Source organism: Euprymna scolopes, chromosome 2 (genome assembly GCF_053919585.1).
Source record: "Euprymna scolopes isolate OS-2025 chromosome 2, ASM5391958v1, whole genome shotgun sequence".
Lineage (NCBI taxonomy): Eukaryota > Metazoa > Mollusca > Cephalopoda > Sepiida > Sepiolidae > Euprymna > Euprymna scolopes.
In genome coordinates, this window is record NC_136483.1 from 100,167,311 (window position 1) to 100,177,310 (window position 10,000).

The following is a 10,000-nucleotide window of genomic DNA, read 5'->3' on the forward strand; positions in this document are numbered from 1 at the left end:
TACATACATTTAGACATGCATGCATGCATACATCAGAGCTGAAAGAGAGAAACAGACCAAATACCAAGGTCTCATGTACGATATGAAAAGGAACTGGAATCTTAGGGAGATATCAATCATACCAGTTATCATAGGTGCTACAGGGCTTATGAAGAAGAACCTGAAGTCCTACCTTACTAATATTCCTGGTGAACCAAGTGCAAAAGAGATCCAGACAATTGCACTTAAGGGAACAGCGAGGATACTAAATAGAGCTCTCGGTTGGTTTCAATAAAAACTGGGGCAATGTTGGCAGTTGGTTTGGCTGCCCCATACCCAGCATTGCAATTTTCAAAGGAAGAAAAATGAAAAAAAAAACATACATACATACATACATACATATATGCATACATGCATGCATACATACATGAATGCATGCATGCATACATGCATACATACATGCATACATACATACATGCATACATACATACATGCATACATACATGCATACATAATGAATGCAAACATACATACATGCATGCATCCGCACATACATACATACATACATACATACATGCATGCATACATACATACATACATACATGCATACATACATACATGCATACATAATGAATGCAAACATACATACATACATACATGCATGCATACATACATACATACATGCATACATACATACATACATACATACATACATACATGCATACATACATACATGCATACATAATGAATGCAAACATACATACATGCATGCATCCGCACATACATACATACATACATACATACATACATACAAACATACATACATGCATGCATCCGCACATACATAAATACATACATACATACATATATGCATGCATGCATCCGCACATACATACATACATACAAACATACATACATGCATGCATCCGCACATGCATAAATACATGAATACATACATACATACATACATACATACATACATACATACATACATACATGCATGCATACTTTTAATATTCATACTACCTATAGCTTTATTGTGGAGCTTTCGACTAATTTTAAGTTATTTTCTGGGTAAATACAGATCACACACATTAGAAGAGATACACTAATGAATAATAGAAAGCATTTTGTACTGGTGAAAAATCATGACGTCATTCAGTAGAGTAGCATGTAGATATAGTCATATCAGTTCCGATCCTCAAGTTTTAAGGTAATTAGTTTAATTCTGAGAATTTGGGGAGGCCAAATTTCACGTCGTAGTATCTGATTTTCTTAGGCGAGAGCGTTTCCATTGTTCCTCTCCAAAGTTGGTGAATGGTTCGAATTAAAGGTTGGCGCGTTACCATGGGCGACTAGAATGGTTGAACTAGTTTTCGCTTGCTTTCACTTGAAGAACTATTGTAAAAAGTTGGAACAAAGGAAGCAAAAAGCGCGTAACAATGATGACTTTTAAATTACTTTGAGAAAATGGCGCTCGAAGAGAGAAAAAGAGAGTGAGAGAGAGAGAGAGAGAGAGAGAGAGAGAAAAGAAAAATGCGTGAAGGAATAACAAATAATATGAATAAAAAAAATGATTGTTGCAAGGAGATTGTTGCCAAGGAAATAAGAAAAAATGAATTCATAAATGACGAAAACACAGAGAGAGAGAGATAGAGAGAGAGAGAGAGAGAGAAAGAGAAAGAGAGAGAAAGAGATAGAGAACGAATAAAAAAGAAAGAATTAAGGAAAGAATAGAAAATATGAATGAATAATAAAAAGTTATTAAAGAAGATATAAGCAATAAAAGAATAATAAAGAATGAACGCAGAACCGAAAGAAGGATGAACGAATAAATGAATGAATGAATGAATGAATGAAAGAAAGAAAGAATGAAAAACATAAGAAAGAAATGAAAAAAATCAATAAATGAAAGAAGAAATTTAAAAAAATGAAAGAACGTATACAAATGAATTAAATAACAAAACAAAAGATGAAATAATTTTTTTTTATTATCCCATGATTATCAATTTCGATATTATTTCCAACACTCATCGTATAGAAGGATCTGACTCCGTTTTTCTACTCTAAGCATTTTAAGTCAGCATCTTCAGTTTGACTGCCCATCTGGAAATTTAGAGAAATGATCTCGAATTAATTAACCTGGAGTTAGTCTCATGGGATGTTTTGTCACCTCAATTTTGTTTAAGTGCTCATAATTCCTAGATTACAACTTAGTTCTTTTTCTTCTTTCCCAGTACTCACCTGACTCAGTGAGGATATAGCGCACGTGGTATGGCACAGTTGTATCTCAGTTTTCATTGGAGGTAAATCAGATTGAAAGGTAATGTTTATGTAATGAACATACATTCATTTTTCTTGCAATTTCAATTCATGGAAACATTTTGCGTCCATCATAGATATTAGAAAATAGCACATACTGGGATATTTTGTGAGTATTTTTACATAAATGTGATATATATCTAAGGCTTTTAAAAAAAATTCCTTAGTTTTATCATTTATTTTATTGTATTAGTTTTATATTAATTTCAACAATTTACAAATTGTCCAAACTGTTCAACAGGATCTGTAGATATATCCTGAACCAACAGGGTATCTATATTTTACAAAATATTAATAATATAAACATTTTTGCATTGGTGGGTATAAACACCCCATGGAACTAACCATGTTTGGAATACCCAGGTGACTAACGCAGAGTTAACCAACATTTTAATTGGATTTTTTGATTATTCAGAGAAATGTTCTTATCTTGGATATTATTCTCAGAACATTTCGATCGATGTAATCTCCGGCCATCTTCAGGTGCGACTTGTCAGTATTCGGAAACCTGCACAAAATTTCAAACCTAACTTAACATTTTATAAACCAGGGTATATTGTTTGTGATCCGTCAACACTGACCGGGTAGAAGTCTTAAATAATTTGTATTATATTCTTAGAATCGCTTGTACTGAGGATTGGACGTTTAATCTCACGATGACTGTCACTTGGAATTGATTAATACTTAACATTTATCTGTTGCGCGGTTCACAATTACATACAGATTTGTAATTTTGACATAGAGGTCCATTACTACGAAAGACGTGCCTAAATCAGGTATAAACTTACAACGGCATACACGTGAGGATATCTTCCAAGATGAGAACAATAGTCAAATTAATCTTAATAAAACGTGTTTCTTATAAACTTAATCGGTTTGCGTGTTTGTCAGTATACATGACAAGATCCTTGTCCCATGTCACAATGTAAAAATTGGGTTTAATTTGACGTCTTGATTGAATTCGAATTAATTATTTAATTGTGAAACCTGTGGAAATTCCACAGCGATATCTTCCAGAGGTTGAAACGCAATTACAGGAGACGAAAACGGACATATTCTTTCTAAGTGAAACTGACATAGGGCCAACCACTTCCCTAGATGAATTCATAATTAAAGGATACTCTAACTTAGCATCTAAATCTGACCTCCCAAGATCGCCATGGGCATGAAATATGTGCCTACATTAAAGATGGCGCTCCATGTGGTAGGGATATCTCCAGAGAATACCCTAATTTACCTTATATGTGCTTCCGGGTTGCATTAGCTTACCTCACTGCATTTATATTTGCCCTCTATCGCCCCCACAACAGTGGGGTTACTATCATATCATAGCATATCTGAGAAAATTGACCACATCCTGTCTGCTTATCCTCCGGCTAACATTCACATTTGCGGTAACTTTAATGTCCATAATGTGGAATGGCTGACCCACTCAAATAAGATCGATGACTCAGATTGTTCACGAGCCCACCCGTGTGCCCGATACTACCGGTCAGTATGCAAGCCTTCTAGACCTTTTCCTCACAACTTCCCCTGAGCTATGTTCATGTTCCGTTCTATCCCCTCTGAGATCCTTTGACCACTCCGTTGTAGCAGTTAAGATAAAAATGAAATGTAATAAGTCTTCAGACGTACGTCTCCACCGCCTGTATATCGATACTCTATGGCTGACTGGGATAGCTTCCGTACATTCATATCAGATCTACTTCTGCATTCCATGTTTAAAAAGAATGTGTCCTATATAGTATCAGACCTGACCGAATGGCTAATTGTAGGCATAGACCGATTCATACCATCCAAAATATTCCAACAAAAACCCAACAGCCAGCATGGTTCTCTTCAGAATGTGCTGCTGCCATCGTGCACAGAAATCACTTTTTCCATAGCTACCAACGTAATAGATGCACTGAGACTAAAACTGCTTTCAGGAATGCCAGCAACCACTGTAAAAGAGTAATAAAAAATGCAAGAGAGCTATATGTTCAGTCCGTTAAATACAAAGTAGCTGGGAAGCGGCTTAGTTCCCACCAGTTTTGGCAAATAGCAAACAGGATCCTGAACAAAAGTGTGCGTTCTATCCCAACCATAATGAATGAACCTGAGGTCATCTCGTCAGCATCAGACAAGGCCAAACTATTTGCCAAGAACTTTGCAGCTAATTCTACCCTATGCGACGAAGACCATCAACTACCCGTATTTCCTTCTATAACAGACAACACGCTATGCAACATACAAATATCTGTGCGTGAGGTTGCCAAGCTAATCAAGAACCTTGATTCCAGTAAAGCAGCTGACCCTGATGGCATTCCAGTTATAGTGCTGAAAAAGCTCCAACCAGAACTTGCCCCCACAATTACAAAACTGTTTAAGCGTTGCCTTAAGGAGAAGTGCTTTCCAACACCCTGGAAAACCTCATTAGTATGTCCTGTATTTAAGAATTCAGGTGAAAAGTCATCTCCCTCTCAGTACAGACCAATAAGTCTCCTGTGTGTCATGAGTAAGTTTTTGGAATCCATATTAAATAAAGAAGTAGTCAACCACCTCAACAGAAACAACCTTCTTAGTGACATGCAATATGGTTTCCGCTCTGCAAGATCTACAGCAAATGTGCTAACGGTTATATCTCATAGGATTAGTGAATTTCTTGACAAAGGTTTCATTTCCAGGGCAATTGCTCTTGACATATCGAAGGCCTTCGATAAGGTATGGCATAAGGGCCTACTTCACAAGATTTCCAGCTATGGTATCACTGGAAATATTTTCTCAATCATTAAATCATTTCTCTCCGATAGGCTTATAAGAGTAGTGGTTGATGGGCAGAAATCAGAGGCGCACAGTATTAATTCTGGAGTCCCTCAAGGGTCTATCCTGGCCCAACTCTCTTCCTGATCTACATCAATGATCTCTCCAAACAGACTTAAATCATTCGTTAACATCTATGCTGATGATACGACCATCTTTTGCTACACAAAGGCCGTAAATGACAAAGTTCTCTCTGATTCTCTCTCCTCTGATCTTGAGCGCGTGGCACAGTGGGGGAAGAGGTGACTGGTTACTTTTAATGCATCGAAAATCAACCTTCTATCTTTACATCATCAATGCTCTGATCCCCACCTGGCATTAATTGAAATAGATGGCTCTCGCCTTGGGGAGGCTCCACGTTTTGACAAACTTTTGGGTTTGACCTTTACTCCTGATCTGAAATGGAGCACATACATCAGGCCTGTTGCCAAGGACGCTGGGAAAATGGTGGGATCCTTCTACTGCTCCAAAAGATATCTCACTACTGATGCAATTCTCTATCTGTATAAAAGCCAAGTACGTCCAAGGATGGAGTATTGTTGCCACATCTGGGCAGGAGCTGCTAAAAACAGCCTATTTTGCCTTGACAGAGTACAAAATAGACTTCGTAGCTTAGTGAGGGATGCCCTTTTCTCTTCCCCGCAGCCTCTCTCCCACAGAAGAGACGTTGCGAGCCTGTCTTTCTTTTATCGTTATTTCCATGGCAAGTGATCGTCTGAGCTCCAATCTCTCATCCCCCCTCGTCAATCTTTCACGAGAAACACCCGTCTGGCTGAAACTACTGTCAATAATTTTCCCCACTCTTTATCTGTGTCTAAATCCAAACGTAGATTCTATGAGCAGAATTCTTTCTAAGAAGTGCACGGCCGTGGAACTCTCTTCCGTTTGCCTGTTTCCCACCTGACTACAACTTGGATGTTTTCAAGTCCAACATAAACAAATTCCTGACAAACCGCCTCTTAAGTAAGACACTCTATCAAATCTCCAATACTAATGATTATTACAATACTCTGTCATTGATTACTGTACACGCAATAACCTTATCCTTGAGTGGCCTCCTGGCCTCGATAAGTGGTGACCTCCATGTAAAAAATAAATGAATAAATAAATAATATATTGCTTTCTGTGAACGTTTAGCGTGAATGGAGTCCCCGCGATATTATTGTAACCCTTTTGTTAAAACTGTAAAAGTATTTATCTAAGTAATCTGGTTAATGGAGTGTCAGTATATATCTGGTTATTACGGTTTATCTCCAATCTGTGAAATGCTTTCATTGTATGAATGCCCGGCGCCAACGAAAACCCCACGATATCATTATACTATCTTTAGACAACACAGATTCTATACTTGGATCACGGCCAGAAGACCAAGAAGGTATATTTTAGTTTCACGTGCGGCCCAAAAAAGCTTTTGTAAAAAATTGATTATTATTAATTTTTTACATTGCGTCTTCGGTGATCGGGAGATCCTATTTATTAAAAAGAAGGACACAAGGTGATAATACACTATGAACATTAAATTAACGCATCTATATAATAATAATTTAATCTCCGTAGTATGTTATCAATTTCTATCCTTTTTTTTTTTAATAAATAGGATCACCCAAATAATTTATAATCTGCAAACCGTGACACACGTACGTACATTATAGGTACTACGGTATTAATATATAGATATAGATTCTGACTTTTGTCCCCCCCTTCTCTCTCTATCCTCTCTCTCTCTCTCTCTCTCTCTCTCTCTCTCTCTCTCTCTCTTTCTCTATCTCTATCTCTATCTCTATCTCTTTCTGCTACAACCCCTTCAAAACATTAATTAATAAAATAAAGTAAAAATAAAAGATTTAAAAAATCTGGTGTCATTCTGTCAACAAAAATTACCGGACGTCGGTTAACTATCCATCGCCATTACAACAACAGGTGGTTATGTCTCGTCTATCAATTCCATTGTTAAAGTAATCGCTGATTGCTTCCAGCGTAAATATTTTTATTTATTTATAAAACTTTTCCTGTTACACGGAGGCAAAAAAAATGGAAAGAAATAAAAAGGAGACATCTGTTTTTTTTTCTATTTCTTTCATTTCAGACTTTGCTGAAAATATGGATAATTGTTTAGTTTCTTCTTTCTTCGCCTCAACCTCAACTGCTAATGATTTGATACTGAAAGGATTTTGCCTTAGATTCCTGGAACATGCATGTAGGTTCATTGAATTATTTTTTATAAAAAATAAGTTTCTTTTATTATTAATTCCTTTTATTGCATTCGTTTTGCCCTAAATTATATATATATATATATATATATATATATATATATATATATATATATATATATATATATATATATATATATAGTAATGAAACCAAGGGATGTAGTGTTTCCCTGATATACGCAATGGTAAACTTCAATCTATATATCTGTAAAAGTGAACGTGTCTGTCTGTCTGTCTGTCTGTGTGTCTGTGTGTCTGTCTGTCTGTGTACATTTCCCTTCGCAATAACTCTGTCAATTTTTAGTCTATAGACTCGAAATTTGAAATACCGGGTACTGAGATTTGGGAAAATTGATGTGACGGGTGTCAGCCAGAAATTTGGCTGCTAAGGGGTCAAATTTCAACGATTTGACCTTTAAGAACTCTACCAAACTCCTCCGAGAATTTTGGGTCTAGACACTTGAAATTTTAGATATAGGTTCCTTGAACATGGATCTAACTTAATAAAGTGATTTGAGCCCGAAACAATAAATTTTAAGGGGTCATAATAGGGGTCAAAGTTTTAAAAAATTAACCATTTTTTTGTTTTTTTTTTTTGCTTTTTTTTTGCACAGCATACACCTCCAAACACCCGAGCAAGGGGTCAAAGTTCAACGATTTGACCTTTGAGAATTCTACCAAACTCCTCCGCCAATTGTGGGTCTAAACACTTGAAATTTTAGATATAGGTTCCTTGGACATGGATATAACTTAATAACTTGATTTGAGTCCAAAACAATAAATGTTAAGGGGACGTAATAGGGGTCAAAGTTTAAAAAAATTGACCGCTTTTTCTTTTTCTTTTTTTTTTCTCAACATACACCTCCAAACACCCGGGCAACGCCGGGCTGAAATGCTAGTTTAATATAAATACCAGTATTTATATATAGTTTATTTAATCCCAACCGAATTAAAAAAGCTCAATATTATAAGAGAAAGAAAATCAAAACGTTAAGTTGAACTTTACAATAAAAAATTATTGTTCGACTGAATACTCCAAAAACAATTTACAAAGTCCTTATTCCGCGAAGTTTCAAAGAATGCTGTTCTTGTTATTCTTCTTATCAGAGGACATAAAGAAATCGACAAATTATTAAAAACAAAAAAAAAATTAAAAGCAAGCAAAGTATTATGCGCGGTTTGTTTTTATGTTTTTTGTTTCTTTGTTTTTGTTTTTTTTTTGTTTTTTTTTTACATATCCAACATTTTGTCACTTCTTTCCTTGGCAATTTATAACTACAATAAATTGCGGTTTCACTTAATGTCATAACTGTTGAATAGGGGGCCGTATTGGGGATCATATATCGGGTACATGTAATACAGAGGTAACGATGAGGAAGACAAGACATTTATAACAGTGAGAGAGAGAGATGATGAGAATTCCTTATTGAATTAATGCGTAATACTATTCTTTCACACAGAGGAGGAAAACCATTACTTATGATGAAGGAGAGGACACATTACTTTGAATGGGATTATACAAAGTTCATATTAAGATGATTTACACATTACCTTCAAATGTTGAATGACGACACGAAGAAAAACTGTTACAAATATCGATGGTGATTCTTTATTTTATCCGACCGGTCGAAATGATGATGACGTCAGGAATTCAAATTCGGGATCTACATAGTTTAATGTTCTTTCCTTCGCTTCAAAAGTACCCTGACTCTAACTCTCTCTCTCTCTCTCTCTCTCTCTCTCTCTCTCTCTCTCTCTCTCTCTCTTCCGCTCTCTCTCTTTGACTAGCAGACTCAACTGTTCTGACTCCTCTGCTCGACTGCCAACTCCAACTCTTCCTATCTACCAATCCTGGCTCCTATTATTGAGAATTCCCTTTTTGCTATGACATCAGATGTGTGGTTCCAAAACGTGACCAACTCACGTGGCTCAGCACACCTTCTCCAAACACACTTTCGACAACAAAGAATTACCAACTAACCTATTTTTAACCTAAATCTTTACAATATATTTTTAATTTGTATTGTTCATTCTTTTTAGCTGACCTTTTTAATTCAATTTTCATAAAAAATTAACAATTAATTCTTTTTACAATACAAACAATATCTAACTATTTTATATGGAATTTAACAATAGCGAAATTCTAACATTCCAAATTCTAAATTTATTTCTGAACCTTGCTTACAAGGTTCGAGTCTCGACTTATCCTTATCTCATTTTCCACTTATCTAATGATCTTACAGGAAAAAATGACTGTCCCCTTTTCCTGTAAGTATACAGGAAAAGGGGACAGCCATTTTTTCCTGTAACATAACTAGCAAATTCTAGCATTGCTACAAATATAATTTGCTGATTTCTTTATGTCCTCTGGTGAGAAGAATAACAAGAAGAGCATTCTTTGAAACTCCGCGGAATAAGGACTTTAATAATAAGGACTGTAAATTGTTTTTTGGAGTATTCAGTCGAACAATAGATTTTGTTTGTAAAGTTCAATTTACAGTTTTAGGAAAGGGAAGACTTTTATAATTCATGATTAAAAGTAAATTTGTATATATATATATATATATATATATATATATATATATATATATATATATATATATATATATATTCCTTTAATCTTCTCTCCAAAAAGAGGGGGAAAAGAGGGAACGGGAGAGGAAAGTAGGAGAAATAGGGAGCCAGCT

General features: G+C 35.5%; 1 long non-coding RNA gene across 1 annotated transcript in view; it reads left to right on the forward strand.

Annotated features, from left to right (window-relative positions):
• LOC145241535 (uncharacterized) overlaps window positions 1-10,000 on the forward strand; it is a 127,564-nt gene that overhangs the window by 12,247 nt on the left and 105,317 nt on the right. Inside the window, exon 2 of the long non-coding RNA XR_013862569.1 lies at window positions 7,190-7,300. This is a non-coding gene — a long non-coding RNA (uncharacterized LOC145241535). The remainder of the gene's footprint in view (window positions 1-7,189; window positions 7,301-10,000) is intronic.